The sequence below is a fragment of the Delphinapterus leucas genome, chromosome 17, assembly GCF_059928025.1.
Source record: "Delphinapterus leucas isolate spDelLeu-1000000601 "Yukka" chromosome 17, BTC_Dleu_Yukka2, whole genome shotgun sequence".
Lineage (NCBI taxonomy): Eukaryota > Metazoa > Chordata > Mammalia > Artiodactyla > Monodontidae > Delphinapterus > Delphinapterus leucas.
Genome location: NC_143145.1, coordinates 11,343,479 through 11,369,216, shown reverse-complemented (window position 1 = coordinate 11,369,216; position 25,738 = coordinate 11,343,479). Strand labels below are relative to the sequence as shown.

The 25,738-nt window shown below is 39.3% G+C and overlaps 1 pseudogene; it reads right to left on the bottom strand.

The window, feature by feature from the left end:
• Positions 1 to 58: 58 nt before the first annotated feature.
• Positions 59 to 21,344, bottom strand: LOC149746911 (suppressor of cytokine signaling 2 pseudogene; annotated as a pseudogene).
• Between the last annotated feature and the right edge of the window lie 4,394 nt (positions 21,345 to 25,738).

The following is a 25,738-nucleotide window of genomic DNA, read 5'->3' as shown; positions in this document are numbered from 1 at the left end:
GTCGTTACCCACAAGGGATAAGAGAAGAACAAACACAATCTAAGGAAAACTTCAGCACATTAAACTCTGCACCTGATTGGGAAATGGACAGAGTTTTAAGATTCCTTTCAAATGAGACTTGAAAGGCTGACAGCCAGAAAAACTAAAATCTTAAGCAGACATAAGACGGAGAAGACAGGTCTGAAAAAACTGGAGTGAAGATATTTGAAACTAAGAATTGCGAACAGCATCTGAGGAAAAGATGAGGCACACGTATAAACTCTTTTGCACAAGTAGGTATCTCATATAGAAAACCTAAGAATTTCTGGTATTCATGCAACACCTCCTCTTCCAAGAAGTTCAAAAGGCTAGGCAGTCACACCAGACTTCAAATGCAACTGCAGTGAAGTCTAATAAGGAAGGGATGTACTGACCTGGAATTCACTCCTCTCAGGGGCATCACTATCCAGAGGAAATGCTTTCAGCATGAACATTCTGGATGCACTAAACTGTAGTAAGATCCAGGATCACTGTGCTCAGGAAGGGAAGCTCCTAACAGCAAAAACTTCTCAGAAAGGTTGTTTCTTTCCCTCCCATCCTCCAGCCATTTTCTCCCCAGAGTTAAATGATACAAAGTCAAATGATGCCTGTTAATTACACAAGCGGTGACCACTAACAGCAGGGAAACACTCACTTCAATATATTTTGATGGGGAAACATCTTGATGCTTTATTATTATGCCTCTCATAGTGTTAGTCTTTCAACATCCTATAATGGAGGGTAGACATTAGAGGACAATTTGAGAACTAAAGTTTTAAAGGTATGATGGTGGAGGAAGGGAAACACGAACGAAGCACCTACTATATATGTCAGGCATCCTATAAGGTGTATCCTGAAATCATCACACGACTTTATGAGGTGGGTACTATGCTCATGCGGTACAGGTGAGCAAAGCAAGGCTCAGAGAACTTGATGTGGGTAGTTCAAGTCTAAACTTTTTATGGTATTACTGTCCTCACTGTTTAGTCCTGGGTGAAATAATTATTTAATCTCTCACCCTATCCTCAATAACTTGTGCTTTGGCAAAAGTGGAATTACTAGCAATTCCCCGAATTGGTCCTTGTCTCTCATGCCTTCATGATCTTCGTAAATGTTTTTTTACCTTTGGTCAGATGAGTCCTTCCTGGATACCTCCATTGCCTGTCACCAGCCCTCTGGTGAACCTTTGCTAAGTCCCTTAGAGGGAGTTCCCTATGCTCCCACTTCATGAATTTATTATACAAGGTACAAAATGGCATTGAAATTATCTGTTTTGTGTCCATAACCCGATGAGAATTAAACTCTCCTTTGAGGGCAGGACTGTGGTTTTGGGTTTTTTTTTAATTTACATAGCTCTGTGGCACCCAGCATAAAGTAAGCACTCATTAGAACTTTGTGATAGGGAGGAAGGGACATTGGGAGGAGAAAATAGGAAAGGGAGGAAGGTTGGGAGGACCAAAAAAGAGGTGACGATGGAAAGTCAGGAGGATAGAAAAAGGGGAACAAGGAAAAAGGAAGAGCAGAGGAGGAGAAGAGAGGAGAATGAATGGAGAGAAGGGGAAAAGGGAGAAAAGAGGAGAATAGAAGGAGAGGTGACGAAAAGAGAGATGCAGACATAGAGAATGGACATGTGGACACAGGGTGGGGGGAAGGGGAGGGTGGGACAAATTGGGAGGTTAGGATTGACATAAATACACTACCATGTGTAAAACAGATAGCTAGTGGGAAGCTGCTGTATAGCACAGGGAGCTCAGCCCGGTGCTCTGTGATGACCTATGTGGGTGGGATGGGGTGGGGGTGGGATGGGGGCGGTGGGAGGGAGGTTCAAGAGGGAGAGGATATATGTATACATAAAGCTGATTCACTTAGTTTTACAACAGAAACTGACACAACATTGTAAAGCAACTATACTCCAATAAAAATTACCTATTAAAGCATAAATTATCCCAATATTTAGTACCTAAACCAGTAAGTATTTCCTCACAATCTTTGGTTCAGGAATTCAGAAGTGGCTTAGCCTAGTAGTCCTGGCTCAGTCTCTCAAGAGGTTTGAAAGTGACCACTGGAGGTGGATCATTTGGAGGCTCAGCTGTGGCTGGAGGATCCATTTCCAGGATGATTCACTCACATGGCTAGAGAGTAGGGGCTCATTGCTATAGCAGGAGACCTCAGTTCTTCACCATATGGACCTCCAAAGGGATGCACTAGAATCCTCATTATATAGCTGGTGACTTCTCCACAAAGCAAGCGATCCAAGGAAAAGAAGAGGAAGCCACAAAGCCTTTTATGCCCTAGTATTGGAAGTCAAACCGTCATTTCTGTAATGTCCTGCTACTTATACAGATCAGCGCTATTGATTGTGGGAAAACATTACACAGGGCAGGAGGCAGGGAACGTTGGGGGCCATCTTGGAGAGACGGTTAATTTAAACATAGATTTTTATGATAGAACCTGTGATCATCTGAAAACACTCCAATACCAATACAATTATATGCTTATAGTTCTTTTAAAAATATTAGGAAATACAGAAGGGGATCATGGTTTTTGGAGGTGAATATAACATAAATTATAAAGAAATGGATAAATGTTCTGTAACCCAGAGCATCATGTTTTCAGCAGATAAATAAAGGCTAATCCTGTGTAATATTCCAGATAAGCTGGGTTTGTTCACTTGATCAATTTCCCCGTCTCCCAGAAAAACTTCTAGACTCTCTTTATGGATGAAAAATCTTGCAGTATCCCTACAAAAGACTAGTATGGTGGAAAATAAATATGCAGGTTCTTTGGAGCAGGCAATAGTCAACTTGACTTCTGATTTAATGACCTATTGACTGAGTCACCTGGGTAAATTTCCTGAGTTCCCTTCAGCCTCAGGCCTCTATAACTTATCTATCGGGTCCTATAGGGTAGTACTGAGATCGTGCATCATGGTAACTGTTAAATGTCTTGAGCAATTCCTGAAGCATAATAGGTGCTATGTGTCTCACTCTTTCCCTTATTTCAGATGAAAAACGAAAACAGAAACTATATGGACAATTAGAGGTCTTGTCAACCACAGTGACAAGTATCCAGATATTGGAGAATATTTGGGTGTTTATGATCACATAAGATAGAGCATCAGAACAGTCATATTGTTTTTACTCTCTGTTTTAGGTGATTGTGGAATTTTGCCGAGAGCTACATTTTCACAATACAAAATCAGAAAGGACAGGAATAATGTTAATAGTGAAAAAGCCAAAGCAGCCTTGAACTTGAGAGTTTCAGAGGCCTTAGTGATTTTAGTATAATGCTTTCAGTGCTGGCCTGCTCACACTAGTACCACCTGGGGAGCTGTTAAAGATAGTATGTGTAAACCCCTTTCCAAGAAACTATCATTGGATTTTTCTTGGGTGGTTTTTCGAAGTTCCCCAGATGAATTTAATGGTCAGCCAGCTGGAGAAGCACTGATCTAGCACAACTCTCTCATAGAACACACGAGAACACTGAGGTCCATGCTTCCAAACTCTTAGCAAAGCCACATTCATGTTTATTTATTTTTTTAAGTTATACGTATTCGGCAAACAATTATTGAAGTTATACTAGAAACTAAGTGCAGGATAATTATTTTTAACATTTTTATTGGAGTATAACTGCTTTACAATGGTGTGTTTCTGCTGTATAACAAAGTGAATCAGCTATACATATGCATATATCTCCATATCCTCTCCCTCTTGCGTCTCCCTCCCACCCTCCCTATCCCACCCCTCTAGGTGGACACAAAGCACCGAGCTGATTTCCCTGTGCTATGTGGCTGCTTCCCACTAGCTATCTATTTTACATTTGGTAGTGTATACATGTCCATGCCACTCTCTCACTTCGTCCCAGCTCCCCCCTTCCCCCTCCCCATGTCCTCAAGTCCATTCTCTCCGTCTGCATCTTTATTCCTGTCCTGCCCCTAGGTTCTTCAGAACCTTTTTTTTTTTTTTTAGACTCCACATATATGTGTTAGCATACGGTATTCGTTTTTCTCTTTTTGACTTACTTCACTCTGTATGACAGTCTCTGGGTCCATCCACCTCACTACAAATAACTCAATTTCATTTCTTTTTATGGCTGAGTAATATTCCATTGAATATATGTGTCACATCTTCTTTATCCATTCATCTGTCGATGGACACTTAGGTTGCTTCCACGTCCTGGCTATTGTAAATATTTGTTTGTTTGTTTTTTAACATTTCATAGTTTACTAAAGCATCTTCAGTATCATTCATTGTCTTGATTTTCAAAGCTAACTTTATAAGTTAAATTGGAGAGAACATTAACTCCATCTCATAATAAGCAACCTGAGGCTTAAGGAAACAAGGCAGATGTTGCCAGGAATGAATCAAAAAAGCAGCAGTGGCAGAGGCCAAAGCAAGTCTTCTAACTCCAAATTCTTTATTTCTCTGCCTGCACACACACAAGTGTTGCTCACCTTCGGTAATGTATAGTCTCTCCCCCCTCGCAAGTCCTGATACAAAATGAAATGGTGTGAACTGCAGCAAAGAGAAACCAAAAGCTCCAAATTCAAGGGCTGTACAATCCTACTAAAGAAGGCCTCATATCTGGAAAGTGATTTTCTCTGTTTGAGCTTCCTCTCCTGTTCACTGTCTTGTAAACCAGAACCCTTTGCATCAGGCTTTAAGTGGAGAATAATTTTAGCTGCACATTGGTTCATTTAGTCCCTGTAGCAAAGAGGGAGCAAGCAGATAATCCATGTTCAAAAAAAAAATCAAGAGGAAAGTTTTTCTCTTTACCAGGATTAGGAACACAGGAGGAGAGGAGTCAGGGGCCCTGGGTGCTGTATTAGTTCCCTGTGGATGAAGCAACAAATTATGACCATCATGTTAGCTTGAAACAATAGAAATTTATTCTGGAAGCCAGAAGTCCAAAACTGAGGTGTCAGAAGGAAGGCACTCCCTCCACAGTCTCTAGAGGAGAAGACTTCCTGCCTCTTCCAGCTTCTGGTGGCTCCAGGAATTCCTTGGTCTATGGCTGCATCACTGCAATCTCTGTCTCTGTCTTCACATGGCCTCACTCTCTTTTCTCTTTGTATTTTCTTCTGTCTCTTATAAGGACACTTGTCATTGGATTCAGGGCCTACCCAAGTAATACAGGTAAACTCATCCCAACATCTATCTGCAAAGACACTTCTAAATAAGGTTCTGGTTGGACATATCTTTTGAGGGGCCACCATTAACCCACCACAGATGTATTTAATTATAGACGGAGTTTATCTTTTTTTGCTTGGTTATTGCCAGTACATAGAACATTTCTTGATTATTTGAAGATTTATTTGTACCTCACCTTCTTTCTGAGCTCTCTTTTTAGTTCTTATCGTTTTCTAAGTGATGCTTAGAATTTCTAGGGGGACAGTCCCATCATCTGGCTAAATGATCGTTTTCTTCCCTCTTTTCCAGTTCGTAACTGCATTTGACAGTCGCACTTTTGAGATGAGGTTCTTAAAAAGCAAATTATCTTAAGAGCTGGCGTAGGAGTTATTGCTAACAGTTAAAGGAAATCAGATTTGCCAAGGCATAGGAACAAAGTAAGAATGTCAGGGTACTTCAGGTCACAGACTTAAAGAGCTGTTTTGTCTTCAAAATGACTTAATTTCTTCCCTTGATTCTGACAATGGATACACCAAGGCTCAAATTACCTGAAGCTGTTTGCCCAAGGTCACTCAACAGAGAAAGAACTAACAATACAAAAAAATAAATCTCTCCTTTCAATCTCTGATAGCCAAAATAACATTTTAAACTTGAAGATGTAACTGTGTTACTCACTTTAAAATCATTGACTGCATTGTTTCTAAGGCAAAACTTTACGTGGCCTGCAATGCCCTCGGTGATCTAGCTCGCCTGTCCCTGCAGTCTCCTCAACTTTATGTCTCTTTTACAATTTAAATTAGAAAAGTTTTTCACTCTGGTCTGGACACATTTCCCTGAATCTGCCAAGCAGGTCTCAGGGCTTTCAGCTTCCTGGCTGAAGGAGAATTACATAAAATCATCCACATGTGTCCACTCTCCCCTTGCTAGCCCCTGTTCCCTGTTTAACTCTAGTTGCCCAAGAGAAGATAGGTGTCACCATCCTCCCTGGGTCAGATTAATGCCCAGGCTTTTCCCTTTCATCACAAATCTAAAGTACATTCGTATCATGTATAACAACCGCAATTAATTAATGTTTTATATAATGTATTTGTTCAATGTCTGTCTTCCCCACTAGACTGTAAACTGCATGAAAACCAAAACCAAAATTTATTCGTTATTATATACTGCACCTTGCACAGTAACTGGCTCTTAGTATTCATTTAATTTTAAAACAGTTCAATAAATGAAGCATTCATTTTTGTGCTTGTTTTGTGACACTATAGCCTTTCATTCTTCAGTCCTCCCAATATTCCGTCCGCTTCTTTTCCTGCTATTGCTATGTATCTCCTACGACTATTCTTTCTCCTTTTCTAACCACCTAAGGCAGAGTGGTTATTTTAGAAAGACACAATGCTTAAATAGCATCAAATAATAATTTTAAACACTTGAAAGCATCAGACAGATTGTATAAAAATTAGTGTGGGCACAATCTATTATGATTCAGAATATATCTCAAGTGGTCCTTTTCCGGTGACCTTTATTTATGCTATAATGAGAACAATAAACTTAATAGCCAGCATGTATAAGATGTCTCCTTTATAGAGGCACTTATTCTCAATTCTCACTTCCTTCCCAGACCTAAAGGATCTCATCTTTCCAGAGTATACTGTAAATTGAGGAATCAAACAACATAATTCTTTCTGTTGTTTTGAAAAGACTTGCAGGTCATGAGCCATCTTCTAAAACTGACCTAAAGCTTAAAGTTTCCCCAAATGAGAATATCCAGCTACCCTACAATTATCGCAATTACATATTGTTCCTGTTTTCACTTATGCATATGAAAACTAATAATAAAATACAGCAAATCAATTTTTCATGAAGGCAGTAGCATACAGTAATTATTTCACTAAGAGCCTGCCAAATTATTTTCAGGAAGTACATATAGAAAATGATTGTGTTCTCAGTGTCTCTCTCATAGCCTTGAGTCTCAGGCACAAATTGCATGGCATGAAGGAAAACAAAATCCCATTCCAAACATCAGGTTTTTATCCTCTTGCAATGTGTGTAAAATGAACTCATGATGAGTTCCTGAGGGTGAAATCATTCTTCCTCCTCCTTGGTAACTTTCTTAAACTGTGCAGTGATTACTGAGTAGCACCAGATTTCCAAACCTAAGAAGTTATGCACGGTGCTTCTTTTTTGTGCCCTTATGTAGCCAAGTGACCATATGGGATATGTTAACAAGTATTAACAATAATTCCTCATTATGCTGAATTGGTCATGTTCCACGTGGAGGGAGTTTTATCTTTAATTCTAAGTGCTTATGTAAATGAGGGAAAGATAAAATGAAATCTAGTATATCCATACTATACATAAAAAAAATAACTAATAAGGACCTACTGTATAGCACAGAGAACTCTACTCAGTATCTGTAATGATGTATGTGGGAAAACAATCTAAATATGAGTGGATTTATGTATAACTGATTGACATTGTTGTACAGCAGAAACTGACACAACATTTTAAATCAACTATACTCCAATAAAAATTTTTTTTAAAGTACAGTATATCCAGTAGACCCAGATGGGATGGGGACAAAAACTATGTCATAGGGTTAAGAAGTAAAGGAAGGACCTAGAGGTGAATAACCTGGATCTGACAGGTGGACACCTGAAAGATGCCTGCACACACCTAAAAGATGATCATGTTGAAGAGGGTTAGGCTCTTTACTTTCAGTGTCTGATTGGAGCATAGGACCCAATGGATAAAAGCTATAGAAACACAACCTTTACTTTTCTTTAAGGAAAACTATTCTTTTTTCTTGATTAATTTTTAAATTTATTGAAGTATAGTTGCCTTACAATATTATATTAGTTTCAAATGTACAACATGGTGATTCAGTATTTTTATAGATTACATACCATACAAGTTTATCATAAAATATTGTCTATATTTCCTATGCTGCACAGCACATCATGTAATGTTTACTTTATAACTGGTAGTTTCTCCCTCTTAATCCCCTTCATGTATATGGGGAGTTGAAGAAAAGTATTCTTAAAAGCATTGCTGTTAAGGATTTAACGGGTAGCCCAAGTGGATGGGGATCGGACACCCCCCGGCCCAGCTCCTTTGCTGGGACATTCTTGGAGGAGATGTGTGTCCTACGGAAGGATATCCTGTTTCAGTGATTTTCAAACCATAGCCTGGCGGGGCAAGAAAAACACGTGAAGAGGCAGACGTCTAGGTCTCCAGTTTTTGTTTGTGTGTGTGTTTGCATCTTTCCCATTACTTATGAATTTTCAGAGTAGTGTTTGTCAGTCACATTCTCTGGTCATCACTGAGGATTGTTGATTTTGTTTTGGGTTTCTTTTGGCTTTTGGTATCATTAGCCAATTGTAGATTGTGATGTTTTTGATGTATTTGATGCACTAAAGTCATTATTCTTTTTGATTCCCAAATGTCCCATCCTAGGCCAGTGAGAGGTCCTTCAGATTGTCTCCTGTGTCCTTTAGATGTGATACCATTAGTCTCTGTGCCTCTTTACTCTGGCACAAGATGTTCCAGGCTCATCAAATATGTTCCCTGCCTCAAAAATGGAATCAACCATTTCTCCAAGGAGCCCTGGTTCTTTTTATACAGGAAGGGGTTTAGTGGGGCAGAACAGATCCATTTATATATGCTTTATATATAGGAGTTTGGGTAAGAATTCATTTGAAAATAAAGCAAAATTTTTGCTATAAAATGGCTTTAAAAATAGTCATCTAGATAATTTTTTAAATCCCCTCTTCTTTGAGAGCCTCCAGATACAACTAATTCCTAAAATAGGAATTCAGCATTTTGCTGGACACAGAATTCTTTGGACCTAGAAAGTTGGTTACAGGAGTTCCATCTAGCAATAGTTTACTATATAATAGTTGGAAAAAACTCTCAGTTGGTAAACAGATTTTTTTTTAAACATTGAAAAATGTGCAGCTTTGGGGCCAGGTTGAAACAGCTAATTTAGTTCTTTTGGTGAACACAGTTCAAGCTGCTTTTTAAAAAGCATTTTCATCATAAAATAATTCATACAAGCATAGACTTACATAAAATAATATCTGTGTAGCCAGAATCAATATTTTAATACTTTGCCTTATTTAATTTTTTTAAGTTATGAAACACAGTAGATGTATTTAGATCCTCAGGATATCCCTCCTGCATGCCTTCCCCAACTGAACAGTTAACCTTTATTGTCAATTTTGTGCTTCTCATTCCTATGATAATTTTTTAACACTGATCTTACATATCTTACATATCTTACACACACATCTTCAGCTGTACTGGATATTACAGAATTGTTTCAAAACCAGTTACACCATTTTTCACTCCCACCAAAGGTGGATGAGTTCCACACAGTGACATTCTTACCAATATTTGCTATTTTAATACTTTTAAAATATTGTCATTCTAATGTGTATTAAATATTACATTAAGTGGAAGTTACCTGATTACTAGTGAGGTTGAGGACATTTTCATATATTTATTTTGCACTCAGATATGTTCATCTGTGAATATCTGGTTCATATCCTTTGCGCGTTTTTCTGTTTGTTGTTTGTTTTATCTTACTGATTTGCAGATGTCTATACTGCAAATTAGTCATTTGCTGGTTATGTTTCCCAGTCGGTTACATTGGCGAATAGGATTGCTGTTGATTTTTTATATGACTGTTGTGTACCTAGAAAATGTTATCGTGTTTCCTATTATTTCTCACCATTATTTACACATTTTCTTATATTTGTTTTATGCTGACAGTTACATGATCTTCATTTAGGACACTTTTTGTCTATTTTCAATTCATGTAATTGCTCTTTGCAAAATTGTCTTATTGAACAGTCAAGAAACATAAGCACAAAGTTTTAAATAGTTGGAAACAATAAGCACCCAAGCATAACAGACACATGCTTTTTTACCGTTTCCTTGATTTTTGCCATTTTATTATATTACCATATTTCTTAAATTTTCTTTAAATTTACTCTGTTTATCCAATTAAACAGATATTTGATTTAAATTCTTCACCATTTATATTTATTACCTCTAATTTATAAGTAAATATCTTTAGGTTACAAATTGACCACAAAGTACCACCTTAGATGTATGTTATATTATACTTTTATTGGCATTCCATTCTACCTTGTTTGTGTGGTGATATATGCTACCTTGTTTTTGTGGTGGCATATGCTGTCTTGAGTCAAAATTTCTATATACATGAATGTGTTTTAGGGTCTGTTTTGATCTATTTGCCTACCTTGCAGCATGTCACACTGACTTATTTACTATAGCTTCACAACAAATTTTGATATCATGTAGGAAAATTCCCCTAAACTTGTTCATCCTCAAAACTATGTTAACTACTCATGGCTATTCTATATATATTTTAAAACCAGCAATATTAAATTCCACAGAGAAGTTGGCCTTGAACTTTATTTACAAACCAATTTGGAGCAAATGACATGTGTATGGTATTTCTTTCTATCCACAAATAGCATATATTTCTCAATTGATCTAGGCTTACTTTAATATTGTTTAGAAAATGTTACAATTAAATTTCCCAATAAACATCATGTATATCTTTTGTTAGGGTTGTTCTTTGGTTCTTATATTTTTTGATGATTTTATAAATAATATATACTATTTATATTTTACTTTTGAACTGTCTGTGGCTGGTGTTTATAATGTAACTGTATTTTGCTTATTGATAATATAGAAAGTCTGCTAAACATTCTTAATTCTAAAAGTGCATATAACCTAGGTGGTTTAGTTAGACAATCATATTATCTACATGTAAATGAGTTTGTTTCTTCATTTCTTCTTTTATAATACTATAACTTTTTTCACTGTCTAGGCTAAGACAAAAAGTTATATTGACTAAAAATTGTGATAACAGAAAAACGTCTCTACATTCTGACTTTTAAGAAGATAGTTCTAACATTTCACTGTTAAATATTACCTGCTGTAGAGTTATGGTATATATTCTTTGTCAGTAAAGCAATTCTCTTTTATTCCTAAATTTTCAAGCACTTTAAAAATCATGAAGTGTTCTGAATTTAACCAAAGGATATTTTGTTATCTATGTAGATTATTATACTTTCTCTTTCTTCATTAGTTTGTCAATAGATATTTTAATATTAAGCCATCCTTCAATTCCTAGGAAATTTTTTTATTATTTTGATATGTTTATATCTATGATTGCAGTGAAATTCTTCTATATTGGCTCTTGTACTTAATAGCTAATATTTCTGACACATATATACTGTGTAATAATCTGTATAAGATTATAATTATCTGTTGTAATTTGTGCAAATATGTGTGAACTCACTTGTCACCCACCTAGTGTTCTCCTTTTGGGAAGTTTTAAGCTAATCATTTGATTTCTTTAATGGCTAATAGGATATTTATGTTTTCCTTGTCTTCTTGAGTCAATTTTGATAATTTATATTTCTTGAGAATGGTCTTGCTTACTGTTCTCTGAGAATCTTGGGTATGTCACTTTGCTGTCTTCTATTATTTTGGACAATTCTTAGCCTTAAGTCTTCAAATTTTTTTCCTGCTCTCTCTTTTCTCCTGGGAATTACTCATGTTTGACCATTTTATATTGCCCCATAGTTTTTGGATTCTCTTTTCTATTTTTTTAAATTTACTGTTATTTTTCTCTTTGCATTTATGTTTCCATTGAACTATCTCCAAAATCTTCATGGAAGGAATATGCTTTGCAAGGATAAATTTCTTTGCTCGCTTGATGTTAGGCTTGGACATACACCTTACCTTGGTGATGGATTGCATGTGGAAGTGTTAGTTACCAGTTTTGAGCCTAGGCATTAGAGGCATATACTATTTCTGCTTGTCCACTTGAGGCTATGAAAAGAATACATCCTGGGAAGCCCGGTGTTGGATTTGACCCATGGTCTGGAGACAAGCCCATCTAAGCCCAACCTATATCAACTAAAACTCAACTGTCCTACATACGAGCTAGAAATGATGCTTGTTGCTGTATGGCACTAAAGTTTCTGGTGGTTTCCTAATAAGAATTATGTTAAAATTATGAAGTGGTACACTGGATCATAGGCTTTGCATTTGTTTAACTTTAGTAGTTACTGCTAAAAGATTTTCCAAAGTTCTTATATAAATTTATACATCAACCAGCAGTGTAACTGCTTGACTTTTTTGCCAAAACTTGGAGTTGTTTAGTCTTTATGGTGACAAAAAAGACTACCTTTTTATTAAACACACAAAATACGAGAGTATTATGTAATTTTAAGTCAGTTTCTAAAATTTAATATATTCTAATAAAGTTGTAACAGCAGTAAATAAATATTTTGAAAATCAAGCTGGTATCACTCTATCTAGAAGAAAATTAAGTGAAAGTACTTTTCATCGTAGAAGAGAGACAACTGCTGATGTCCTAACTAATTCAAGAACAACTTATAAAATTTTCTAAAGTTGTTTCCAGAAAATCAGTGGCAATGGGTTGGGACACACCTACTTCAACAGGGTAGAGTCTATGTTATATGTTGGTTTTATTCATTGCAATTGAACTGCACCTGTACAGTGTGCCATTCTTGTCTTTAGCCTTAAAGGTAAAGAGAAAGTCTTTTGTTGCACCAGTTTGAAGTAACTCTGAAACAAGGCTCCCTTTATTATAGTATCCATTCACATTATAATATTCATTCACATGAAAGAGTTCGTAACTGCAGTAAAAAGACCAAAAGAATATAGGATTTCCTGGTCACCATTTTGGGTGGATTTGGTTAACTGTATAAAATGAGGGATAGGGACTTCCCTGGTGGCACAGCGGTTAAGAATCCGCCTGCCAATGCAGGGGACATGGGTTCGAGCCCTGGTCCGGGAAGATCCCACATGCCCGGGAGCAACTAAGCCCGTGTGCCACAACCTCTGAACCTGCGCTCTAGAGCTGGCAAACCACAACTTCTGAAGCCCACGTGCCTAGAGCCCGTGCTCCGCAACAGGAGAAGCCACTGCGATGACAAGCCCGCGTGCCGCAACAGAGAGTAGCCCCAGCTCGCTGCAACTAGAGAAAGCCCGTGTGCAGCAACGAAGACCCAATGCAGCCAAAAATAAATAAGTAAATAAATAAATATTTTTAAAACAATGAGGGATAAATACTCAAAAGCATGATCTGTTTAACAAGATTTCTAGGTACATAAGAATGCAAAATATAAAATGTTCTAAAATATTCACTGATCACCAAGCATATAAAATTGACGTTAAACTTATGTTAACTAGATTCCTTCCACTTCTTCAGTGGTTCTATGAAGAGCTCCTTATCTGCTGCCAGGGGTGGGACCTTTGACCTAATGGAAAGGCAAGTACTTCTGGTAACAAGCTCCGATAGCCTTTACTAGGGTCCACCTCAAGAAGGGAAAAATCACTCAGGTAAAAATCTTTGGGGGACTTCCCTGGTGGCGCAGTGGTTGACAGTCCGCCTGCCGATGCAGGGGACGCGGGTTCGTGCCCCGGTCCGGGAAGATCCCACACGCTGCGGAGCGGCTGGGCCCGTGAGCCATGGCCGCTGAGCCTGCGCGTCCGGAGCCTGTGCTCCGCAACGGGAGAGGCCACAACAGTGAGAGGCCCGCGTACCGCAAAAAAAAAAAAAAAAAAAATCTTTGGGGTAAGTTTAGGTACCTAGTTACCACTGCATGCACTCGAATTAGATTGACTTCAGCTGTTCTTGGAAAGAATTCCAGTGCAGTCACTCAAGTTTTGGTTCTCTTTTACATAGCTGCATTCAGAGGCATGAAGCAATGTTTAGGGAAAAAGTGATACTTACACCTGAAATTTATATTTTTCCAAGTAACCTTTTGGTATTATAGATGCAGGAAACCCCCAGGTGGTAAAGCTATATATGTTCATGGTAAGTGCTATGGACTAAATTGTGTCCTAGCTAAAACCTAAGTTAAAACTCTAACCCCCAATGTGACTGCACCTGGATACAGTCTCTAGGAGGTAATTAAGGTTAAATGAGATCATAAGGGTAGAGCCCTAATCTGATAGGACTGTGGCCTTATAAGAAGAAGAAGCAAAACAGAGAGAGCGAGCGCTCCTCCTCCAGTTGTCTCTTTTGCTTTCTCTGTATGAGGACTCAGGGAAAAGGCAGGCGTCTACAAACAAGAAAGTGAGTTCTCACCAGAAACCAAATTCTGCCAGACCTTCATGTTGGACTACCCAGCCTCCAGAACTGTGAGAAAATAATTTTCTGTTTGAGCTACCTGGTTTAGGGGATCTTGTTTTAGCAGGCCAAGGTAACACAGTAAGTCTACAGTCCGGTGTTGATGTGTAGAGCAGTTTGGACCGGTAAAGATGAACAGTGTCATTCAGGAGGGGTTCCAGCCCATCGGCTTATCCTTGCACACCTGAACAAAGCAGTAGATCAGACACACCATGCTGTTAACTTGTTGAAACTTGGACTCGATTCATATGATTCAGTTACAATCTAAGTTTCTCATCTTGGTATTATATTTGCAGATTAGTTGGTACAGCTGACGTTTTAACAGATACTGTTAATAGGTAGTCTGAATGCGAACTGTCTCTAGCAAGTTCCTTCTGGTGACTTTTTAAATTTCTCTTTGGCTTCATTAACAGTCATACTGCTCCAGTATTATTCTGTTTGCACTCTCACAGGGCCTTTCCCAGATGTACCACCTCCTGGGACCACTCCTCGGCTGACCCCAGGTCCCTCCCTGGCTTTAGGCCCCTTTTATGCCATTCTTGGAGAGCTCCAGGCACTGCAGGGTTATAGGAGATGGGTCACTTTGGCAGAGACAGGTGGTCATGGAGCTGGGGTCAGAGAGGGGCATGCCTCCTTCCTGGAAGTTACTGGGAACCCCCAAACTAGTCTCTGCAGTGTGTCCTAAATGGTGGGGAAGGCGGGAGGGGACGGTGAGCTGCTCATTCTTCCTCCCCAGGTCCAGGCAGACTGATGGCAAAGTCACCCACAGCTCACCTGCTGCCAGCCTCTGCCTGGGCACCACCGGTGTGGGGCCTGAAGGTGCAGGAGTTCCTAAGACTGTGCACCCTGGGGTCCGGTGCCCACCTTTTGGAGCCCAGGCAGCCGCAGGTGGCTGAGAGCCAGTAGGGTCATGCTGCAGGGGGAAGCCAGAGGCCCAGGAGCGATGGCTGTGGCCTATGCAGTTGATTTTTAATTACACATATTGACACACTGCCAGTTTGGGCATTGTTTCTTAAATTCTATGACTTGCTTCTGAATTCACATTCCTTTTCTAGCTGAAATATCTCTCTTCTAATTGTTATTTTCATGATAATCTGTGGTTAAGCTCTCTCGGTTTTTATCTGAAATCATGTTTCTCCCTGACTATTAAGGGTAAGACAATCTTGGTTGAAGTAATTTTGATGTGCTATCCTGCCGGACCGTAAGGAGAGATTAACATCAGTTCTAATGATACATTTTCTAAACGGATTTAACAAAGGTACAAAGAACAGGCCTTAAAAAAGGTCAGTGTTTGAAACTGGTTGCTTTACTCATCCCAGAATTTTGAATCAAAAAAGGCTGTTCCAATCAGAAAAGGCTGCTCTAAGTATGTATATTAATTCAACAGATACTTCGTGTGAAATAATCATGCTTGACATAAAAGGGGAGAGAGTAAGACTATTCTATGCTCAAGAAGAGTATATCATCTAGGGATAGGAAAGTACTGTAGAACAGGTGTCAGAACAGGTAGAGATAATCTACCGAGGATATTCAGCAAATCAGTGGTGTCAGGCAAACACTGCTTCTCCTACTTACAGGGTATGAGATCTTAGATAAGTTACTTAACCTTGCTGAGATTCTGCTTTTTTTCCATTTTTTTAAGTAATGGATGAACATATCGTTCACTTGATAGGATTGATATGATCATTCAATTTAATGGGATGAAGTCCTTGGCTCGACATAGGTATTTGGCCAACAGCAGTTTTCTTGAGTGGGACATTCAACGGGCAGATGCTAAAATGGGAGGAAACCCAAAATGGAGATCTTGGCTTGAAATACACCAATACAGGTCACCAGCTGTTAAGGAGTGCTGCGTATTTACAACAATTTTCCAGCACCATTAGTATTAATCTTGCAAAGTTTTACCTATCAAGTAACCCCAAATTATATTTGCTTTAGTTCCTGTTTCCTTAATTACAAATACAGTTGATCTTCTTTGGGTTTTTGTTTGTTTAGGGTTTTTTGGTTTCACCTATTTGTTTTATTAAAGTATAGTTGATTTATAATATTATATGAGTTTCAGGTATATAATAGTGATTCAATATCTTTATAGATTATACTCCATGTAAAATTATTACAAATATGGCTATATTTCCCTGTGGTGTGCAATATATCCTTGTTGTATATTTATTTTATACATAGTAGTTTTTACCTCTTAAACCCATACCCCTATCTTGTCCCTCTTCCCACTGGTAACCACTAGTTATTTCTCTGTATCTGTGAGCCTGTTTCTGCTTCATTATACATATTCATTCGTTTTATTTTGTATATACCACATACATGTGATAACACACGGCATTTCACTAAGCATAATATTGTACTTTCTAGGTCCATACACATTGTTGCAAATGGCAGAATTTTATTCTTTATTATGGCCAAGTAATATTCCTGTGTGTGTGTGTGTGTACCATGTCTTCTTTATCCAGTCATCTGTTGATGGACACTTATATTGCTTCTATATATGGCTATCATAAATAATGCTGCTGTGAACATTGGGTTGCCTGTATCTTTCAGAATTAGTGTCTCTTTATACACTAATTAGCGTATCTTTCAATCCCCTCACTTTCAGTCTGTGGGTGTCTTTAGCTCCGAAGTTTTTCTCCTATAAGCAGCGTATAGATGGGTCTTGATTTTTATCCAATCAGCCACCTTATGTTTTTTGATTTGAGCATTTAGTCCACTGACATATAAAATTATTATTGATAGGTATGTATTTATTGCCATTTTATTTCTTGTTTTCCTATTGTTTTTGTAGTTCTTCCCTGTTCTTTTTTATTTCATTGTCTTTTGATGACTTTCTTTAATGGTATGTTTTCCTTTCTCTCTAGTTTTTGTGTTTCTATTGTAGGTTTTTTATTTGTGGTTATCATGGGGTTCATATATGTTGACCTATATACCTACTTGTTTTAAACTGGTAGTCCTTTAAGTCCAAACACATTCTAAAAGATCTACATTTTTACACCTCTCTCCCACATTTTGTCTTTTTGATGCCATATTTTACATCTTAATGTTTATCCCTTTACTGATTATTGTAGTTACAGTCAATTTTATGTCTTTTAATATTTGTACTAGCTTATTTAAATGGTTAATCCACAGCCTTTACTGTATTTTTGCCTTTATTAGTGGGATTTTTCCTTTCCTATAGATTCTTACTTCTTTTTACAGCCTTTACTTTTCCACTTAGAGAACTTTTAACATTTCTTTTAGAGTCAGTTTAATAGTGGTGAACTCTCAGGTTTTGTTTATCTGAGAAGTTTTTTATCTCTTCTTCAATTCTAAATAATAATCTTGCTGGGTAGAGTATCCTAGGTTGCAGGTTTTTCCCTGTCAGCACTTTGAATATATTATGCCACTCCCTTCAGGCCTTTAAAGTTTCTGCAGAAAAATTAGTCGATAGCATTATGAGGGTTCCCTTATGTATGACTTTGTCTCTTGCTGCTTTTAAAATTCTATCTTTAACTTTTGACATTTTAATTGCAATATTTTTTGGTGTGGTTATATTTGGGTTCATCTTGTTTGGACCCTCTGTGCTTCCTGTACCTGGATATCTGTTTCCCTCTTCAGGTTTGGGAATTTTTCAGCCATAATTTCATTAGATACATTTTTGACCCCCTTGTCTTTCTCTTCTCCTTCTGGGACCCCTATAATGTAAATGTTGGTATGCTTGCTATTGTCCCAGATATCCCTTAAACTGTTCTCATTTTTCAAAATTTGTTTTTGTTTGATGTTCTGACTAGATGATTTCTATTCAGTCTTCCAGATCACTTGAGCATTCTTCTGTATCACCTAGTCTGCGTTAATTCCTTTGAGTGTGTTTTTCATTTTAGTTATTGTATTTTTCACTTCTGAGTTATTCATTTTTGTTATCTTGTTCCTTGTTAAAATTCTCACCGTGTTCATCTATTCTTTTCTTTCATTCAGTTAGCTTTCTTACTACTAAGGCTTTGAATTCTTTACCTGGTAAATTGATTATTTGTTTCATTTGGTTTATTTTTTAGGGGTTTTCTATTGCTCTTCAATTGAGACAAATTCCTCTGTCTTCTCATTTTGCTTAACTTTATCTCTAGGGCATGAGGTGAAACAGTTTCCTGTTGTGGTCCTGAAGGGATGTCCTTATGTGGGAGCCTCCCTATGTAATCTGTGTGTGCACAGTGGCTTTGGTGGAAGAACTGGCCTTGAATGAACATAATTAAAATCTTTCCTCAATGTGTGCTGGCACCTATCACCTTGGTAGAAGGTGGTGCTGAAAATGGAGGGGCTAGAGTCAGAGCCAGATGTGAGTCAGGGTTTCCCCTTTGGTCAGTAGCCATTATCACCCAGTGAGGGATGGGGACGGGTCCCATGTTGCTGGAGCAGAAGCCCTGAGGGTTGAGCCTGAGCTGGCTCTGTTCCCTTTAAGTGTGTGCTCTCCCCACCCCAGCATCTGCAACCTCACCCCCAAATGGGAACAGTTCTGGAGGAACAGGAGTGGTATGGGCACTCATGGTGGGTTGGGGCATTGGCTGTGGCACTTCAGCTGGGGTCAGAGACCCAGACGGCTTTGGATGCGCTACTTGTGTAAGCACCAGTAACGGCTGCCCCCACCTTACTCAAGACGCCACTTCAGGTCTGAGCTTCCTTTGTCCCCCACAGCTGAGCTCTCCCTTCAGCCTTTGCTGCCCTCATCCCAGTGTGGAACTGTGCCACAGGGCATTGGGGCCTGTGTGGGCTCTTGGCATGGATCGGGATGGGGCTGTCGTGGTCCAGCCACAGACAGAGATCAAGGCTGCTTCTGATGTGCTGCCTGTGTAAGTGCCAGTAATGCTGCCCCTGCCCCGCTCAGATGTGGCTTTGGGTCTGAGCCACCTTTGTGTCTCAGAGCTAAGCTTTCGCCTAGGATGTGGCAGTCCTTGCCCCAGTGTGGAACTGTGTTGTGAGGCAGGCGGGGCTGGAGTCATCACTCAGCTCAGGCTGGGACATGTGCAGTGTCAGTCGGGGGAGGCCAGGCAGCCACTGGAGTGGCTCTCAGTCCACACTCTCCACCCTGCCTCAGCAGCAAGCAAGCACGCACACTTCTCATGAGCAGAGCCCCGGCTTCCCACAGGCCTTCTGTTAGTCCAGTGGCCCTCCAACCAGCTAATGGGGCTCATCTTACCTGTGCTGGACCCAGGCCTGGGGAGCTGAAAATGTGGCTGGAACAGCTCCCTCCCCAGGGAGGGTCTCTGCCCGTGTCACAGCCCTTCTCAGTCCCCTCTCAGAGGCACAGTTCCAGAGCTGATCACTTCTGTTCCCTCCCTACCTGATTCGTATGGATCTTTTTTTTTTTTTTAATGGCTCTTTCATTTATTTAAATATACTCCAGTCTCTCCTCTTATAATTAACTCTGCCAGGACCCCGCATGCCTCTTCTTTTTCTTTTAATTTGTTTGTATGGATCTTTCTTACAGGCTTGGTGGTTTTGGAGCCTTTCTGCCGGTCTCCAGTTTTCAGTGAGAATTGTTCCACATTTAGATGTGTTGTAATGTGTTTGTGGGCGGGGGAGGGGACTCTGCCATCTTAATCTCTCTTCTTCCTCTTTGTACAGATATATTCAACCTCTTTTTTTTTCTTCTGGATTTTTCTTTTGTCTACTTTTTTTTCTAGTTTGGTGTTGGTCCTTTAATTTTTGATTTGTTACACTTAAACTGTGTCTTAAGGGAATTAGCTTGAGCATGTCAGTAAAGGTAGATTATAGAAAGGCAGATAAAGGTAACTCAATAAATGTGGATGAGTGATGTCATGCTAAAAATAGTTTTTATAGATGAAGTTGCAAAGTTAAAGAATTCACTGAATTTTCACACTGGTTAATTAGCTGGGATTTTAATCCAGGCCTGATTGACTAAAAATCCTATGCTTTGAAAGATTATACTTATTTTCCCATGTGTCAAGAGACAGACTGGCAGTGGTGTGTGTGTGTGTGTGTGTGTGTGTGTGTGTGTGTGTTTATGATCACTACAGCAATCTTGGAATTATCGTTCATGCAGGATTCATATTCTAGCCATTCATATATTAGTCATATGAATTTCAGCAAGATATTTAAACTTTGTAAGCACCACTTTCTTCACCTGTAAAAGGGGATATGGTAATAATTACTTACCTCTCAGTACCTAACTTTTCACATATGTATGATTTTCATACAGATCAAATGTTGTAAAAATTACACGTGTTCTCACCTCATATGAAAATTAAATGAAAAGTGGCAGTCCCTAGGAGGTCATGAGGCCCATTCTTTTTTTTTCTTTGCTTAGTTTGAGAGGCAATTCTTAAACATTAGTCAGATGACAGAGAAGAAGGTTTCCTTAGGCCCCCTCAAATCACACAGCAGCCCAATACAGTCTCCACCTAAAATATGGGTGGAATTTGCAAAAGTTTCTGGATGGATGTTCCTCCTGTGGAGAATTTATGACAACTTTTCCAAAACTTTCCCTCAATCTTTATTATATTCTGTTAATGAGTCAGTGGACTTTTGGCAGGAAGGACAAGTTTCCTTTGGTTCAAACCTTTCTATAGAGGGTTCTGATTAATCTATCTGATGGTCTAAAATCCAAATAACATATGCAATCTTTGGCTGAAAAAGCTCACCCGTGGTGTTATAACAATAATTCCTTCTCCTTGTTTTCATATATAACCTTTTGGAAATATTTCTGTTGGAGCCAACATTTCTATATTTTGGAAACTTGGCCTATGGACGGATGATGGCTCAAGTCTGCCGTTTATTTTCCTTTCAGGGTGTACTAGACCTGGAAGAATGGCTGTTAGACTATTTCTTTTTTTTTTTTAACATCTTTATTGGAGTATAATTGCTTTACAATGTTGTGTTAGTTTCTGCTTTATAACAAAGTGAATCAGCTATACATATACATATATCCCCATATCTCTTCCCTCTTGCGTCTCCCTCCCTCCCACCCTCCCTATCCCACCCCTCCAGGCGGTCACAAAGCACCGAGCTGATCTCCCTGTGCTATGCGGCTGCTTCCCACTAGCTATCTATTTTACGTTTGGTAGTGTATATGTGTCCATGCCGCTCTCTCACTTCGTCCCAGCTTACCCTTCCCCCTCCCCGTGTCCTCAAGTCCGTTCTCTATGTCTGCATGTTAGGCTATTTCTTAAAGAAAATTTTGTAGGACAACCCAGTGTAATGTGGGATAAAGCCCTTTTCTCTGTCTTCCATATCGGAGTGCATATTCATTTCAAGATGTTTTTCCTAACCCCCCAATTTAAAGTAGCTACACCCCCAGCATTCACTTCTGTAAAGGGCCAGAGAGTAAATATTTTAGGCTTTGCGGTCCATATGGTCCCTGTTGCAGCTACTGAACTGTGCCACTGCAGCATGAAATCAGCCACAGACAACATGTAAACAAATGAGCAGGGCTGTGAGCCAAAAAACTTTATTTATAGACACTGAAATTTGAATTTCCTATAATCTTCATGTGTCACACAATATGATTCTACTTTTGATATTTTTCCAACAATTGAAAAATTGTAAAAATCATTCTTAAATCACAGACCGTATAAAACCAGGCAGTAGGCTATGATTGTGCCTGTGGACTGTAGTCTGACCTCTTGTTCTAAAACACTGCTTTGTTTAGGATTTTTTTTACATCACTTGTTATTATTGAATCTATTTATGTACTTATATTGTCTCTGTACTATCTTGTGCTAGAGTCTAAGCTCTGTCTCTGTAAAAGAAGGGACTTTGTGTCCTGTTCACCCCTGCGAATAGCATCACAGACACTCAGTAAATATGTATTGAATGTACAGATCTGCAGCTTTCTGCTAAAGCAGTCCTTCTAAATAAGTAATTCATTTAACATGTAGAGCATATTGAATTCTTTAAGTGGTTCATATTTTTTTTTCAAATTTCACATATCATAGAGAATTTCATGGTGAAGAAACAGTACAGAAAAACGTTTTCAGGCTTTGGAGTTACGAAGCTCAGCCCATTCTATCAATTAGTGTTTGTGATATTGAGTAACTTATTAAACCTGTCTGTTTTCTCAACTATAAAAATGGAATAGTAATAGTAGCTGTTTTTTTTTTTTAATTTTTATTTTATTATTATTATTATTATTTGGCTGTGTTGGGTCTTTGCTGCTCCTCACAGGCTTTCTCTACCTGCGGTGTGGGGGCTACTCTTCGTTGAGGTGAGCGGGCTTCCCATTGTGGTGGCTTCTCCTATTGAGGAGCACGGGCTCTAGATGTTGAGGAGCACGGGCTCTAGATGTGTGGGCTTCATTAGTTGCAGCTCGGGGGCTCAGCAGCTGTGGCTCACGGGCTCCAGAGCACAGGCTCAGCAGTTGTGGCGCACGGGCTTAGTTGCTCCGCGGCATGTGGGATCCTCCCAGACCAGGGCCCGAACCCGTGTCTCCTGCATTGGCAGGCGGATTCTTAACCACTGTGCCACCAGGGAAGCCCAATAGTAGCTGTTTTGTAAGACTTACGGTGGGGTCTCTTCTTGATCTTCCATTTTCCTCCCCAAGCCCACTCCCCACCCTTCTCCACCCTGTTCTGTGCCCTGGTAGGTCAACATGTAAGGACCACATCAGTGGTATGCCTTGTCCTCTGGATTCAAGTTGGGTTTTGCCATTGGGGGGAGGGAGAAGAATGAGGTAAGAAGTATTTTTCTCTTAACTTGCTCCTAAGTTTCAAGACTGGCTATGTTCCTGGAAGAAAAGTGTCAGCTCACAAAATCACGAATTTATAGATGTGCTGTAATGTACCTAATCAGTGTAAGAACGACTGTGCAACTATCTCCAGGGTACGGCACTGTCCTCCATGGTCTCTCTATACCTGCAACATTAAAAATAGTCTCTTTATTCAAGTCTCAAATAATCCTAAATTCCTTCTGGGACCCTGAACTGATCTTAGAAGTTTAAAGAGAAAGTCCTTGAGAATAAATGGTAGCTCAAATTGAAACTATTCTTAGAAATCTGGTTTTGCTGTCTTTGAAATTATGTTAAAATACTGAATGATTCCTCTTGATTCATGTTCCTCTACAGAGTTATGAACTAAGGGGTGTCTACAAGGTACATCCCTGCTTTGCTGAAACACTTTTTTTCTCACAAGATACTTAACATCAGGAAAATTTAGATCAAGATATGCACTTTCAAATTCTCTTGAAAAGGTCACACTTTCTGACTATACCAGGCTGGCCCACTTCATGGCCATGATAAACTGGAGCTGAGTAGCATTTAACCATTCCCAGGGGCTTTGAACTTGGCAGGCAACTTTGTCCCCACCACTCCCTACTGTGCAGTACTCCTAGTTCTGTGGTTTTTGTTAGCTACCTAGCCCCTGTGAACATTTTCTTAGAGAATAAGAGGCAAAGTCATCAGCCCCCAGGGAGGCTGGGGGAAAAGGGAATAAGGAGCAAAATGGTGCATACAGCCATCTAGGAGAATAGGAGAGTGACAAGACTTGGATGGAGTAGGATTGCAAGATGGAGAAAAAAAGGTCCTCTTGGAATTCTGGGTTATAATTGGAAATTGTGATCCATGAGTGGGGCTATGTGTATTTATGCCACCCCTTTTGCTTTTCTGGGTAGATGTGGAAGAGACAGCAGGTTGGGCTTGACCAGGCTAGGGTTTTGCCCAGAGAGCAAGAGAGGCCAGAAAGATGAGACTCTTTGTAAGGGAAGGAATATAATGGTGGGTCATGGAATCTGGGGTGGTTAAAGAGGGAATGTGGACATGAAGGGGTGATGGACACTGAAAAAAAGGTGCCTCATGGTTAAGAACATTCCCTGTGTACAGTGGAGCCAGACTGCATGGACTCAAATCTTATCTTTATACTAGCTGGGTAAATATATATACTCTGTTATAATATAATATATATAAAGTATAGAGTATCACTATATAATATATATTGTATATACTTTATATATGTAAAGCATTTAGAACACTGCCTGGCTCATGGTAAGTGCTATGCAGTGCTACAAGAATATTTTTCATGCCCTACATGGAATTCGATTTTAAAAATAAACCTTTAGGGCTTCCCTGGTGGCGCAGTGGTTGAGAGTCTGCCTGCCGATGCAGCGGACACGGGTTCGTGCCCCGGTCCGGGAAGATCCCACATGCCGCGGAGCGGCTGGGCGCGTGAGCCATGGCCGCTGAGCCTGCGCGTCCGGAGCCTGTGCTCCACAACGGGAGAGGCCACAGCAGTGAGAGGCCCTCGTACCGCAAAAAAAAAAAAACAAAAACAAACCTTTAACTTACATTTTTAATTAATATATTTATTGACTGTCTATAATGTAAAAAGAACATTAAGAGGTATTCTCTGGGGGCTGGAGAGGTAAGTCGGCTATGAAGCTGATCAGAGATTCACAGAGCATCTTTAGGGCATATAAAGGGATAAGCCCCATAAAAGAAAACACAGAGAAGGCTCTATATGGGGGGTGGGGGGTGTTCCTTACTGACATGCTCAGGTGTGGACACACAGCAGGAAAAATCAAGTGGCTACTACGTGAGATTCACCAGTAGGTGCTGAGCCTGGGATTTCATGGATTTTTCTAACATCGCCTTTGAAGCAGAGATGGGAATTTCCCCAAAGGCTTATTGATAGAATTTCTAATAGTGTGCCAGTCGAAGTTGGGAGATATTTTTGAGCAGGTGGAACTTTTTTTTACTAAGTAGTTTTTGTTTTGAAGAAAAAATACTACAGGGCATGTGTGGTGGCAAACATGTCAAGCAATAAAAATGACTGTAGAGTGATGATGGACTTCGCATCCAACACTCAGCCCCTTTCTAGAGCAATGATAGTTACCAGTTGTTTGTGTCTATCAAAAGATACTCTTTTCAATAGGATTATGTATATTTATACACTTTTTTTTTTCTTTACGTCCAATGAAACACACTGCCCTGAATCTTGTGATTTTTCAGTAGTGGGGATTATTCCAAATATGTCCAAAGTTGTCCGCATTATAGATGTGCTGTCCATAAAGCATTTCATCCATCCCCCATTGGCATACATTCACCCACCTTCTAAATGTTTGCTCTTAAAACCGACATGGCCACAAAAGTCATGGTATATAATTCTTTTGTACACGTGCTGGTTGCCTGAAGGATGAAAGCAAAATTGTTAGATGATGTATGCACTTCAAAAGAAATTATGTTTTTAGGATATTCGGAAATGCTGCCAAATTGCCCACCAATAAGATTATGTTAATTGATGCTCCCACCAAGTGTGGGAGAGAGGATGGTTGTTTAACATAGTCTCATCAGCGCCAGAAATATTTCGTTATGTCCACTCTATAAACATTCTTGTTTTATTATACTTCTCTAATTTTGAGGGAAGTTAAACAGCTTTATGTTAAAAGAATTTGTGTTTATTTTTCTATT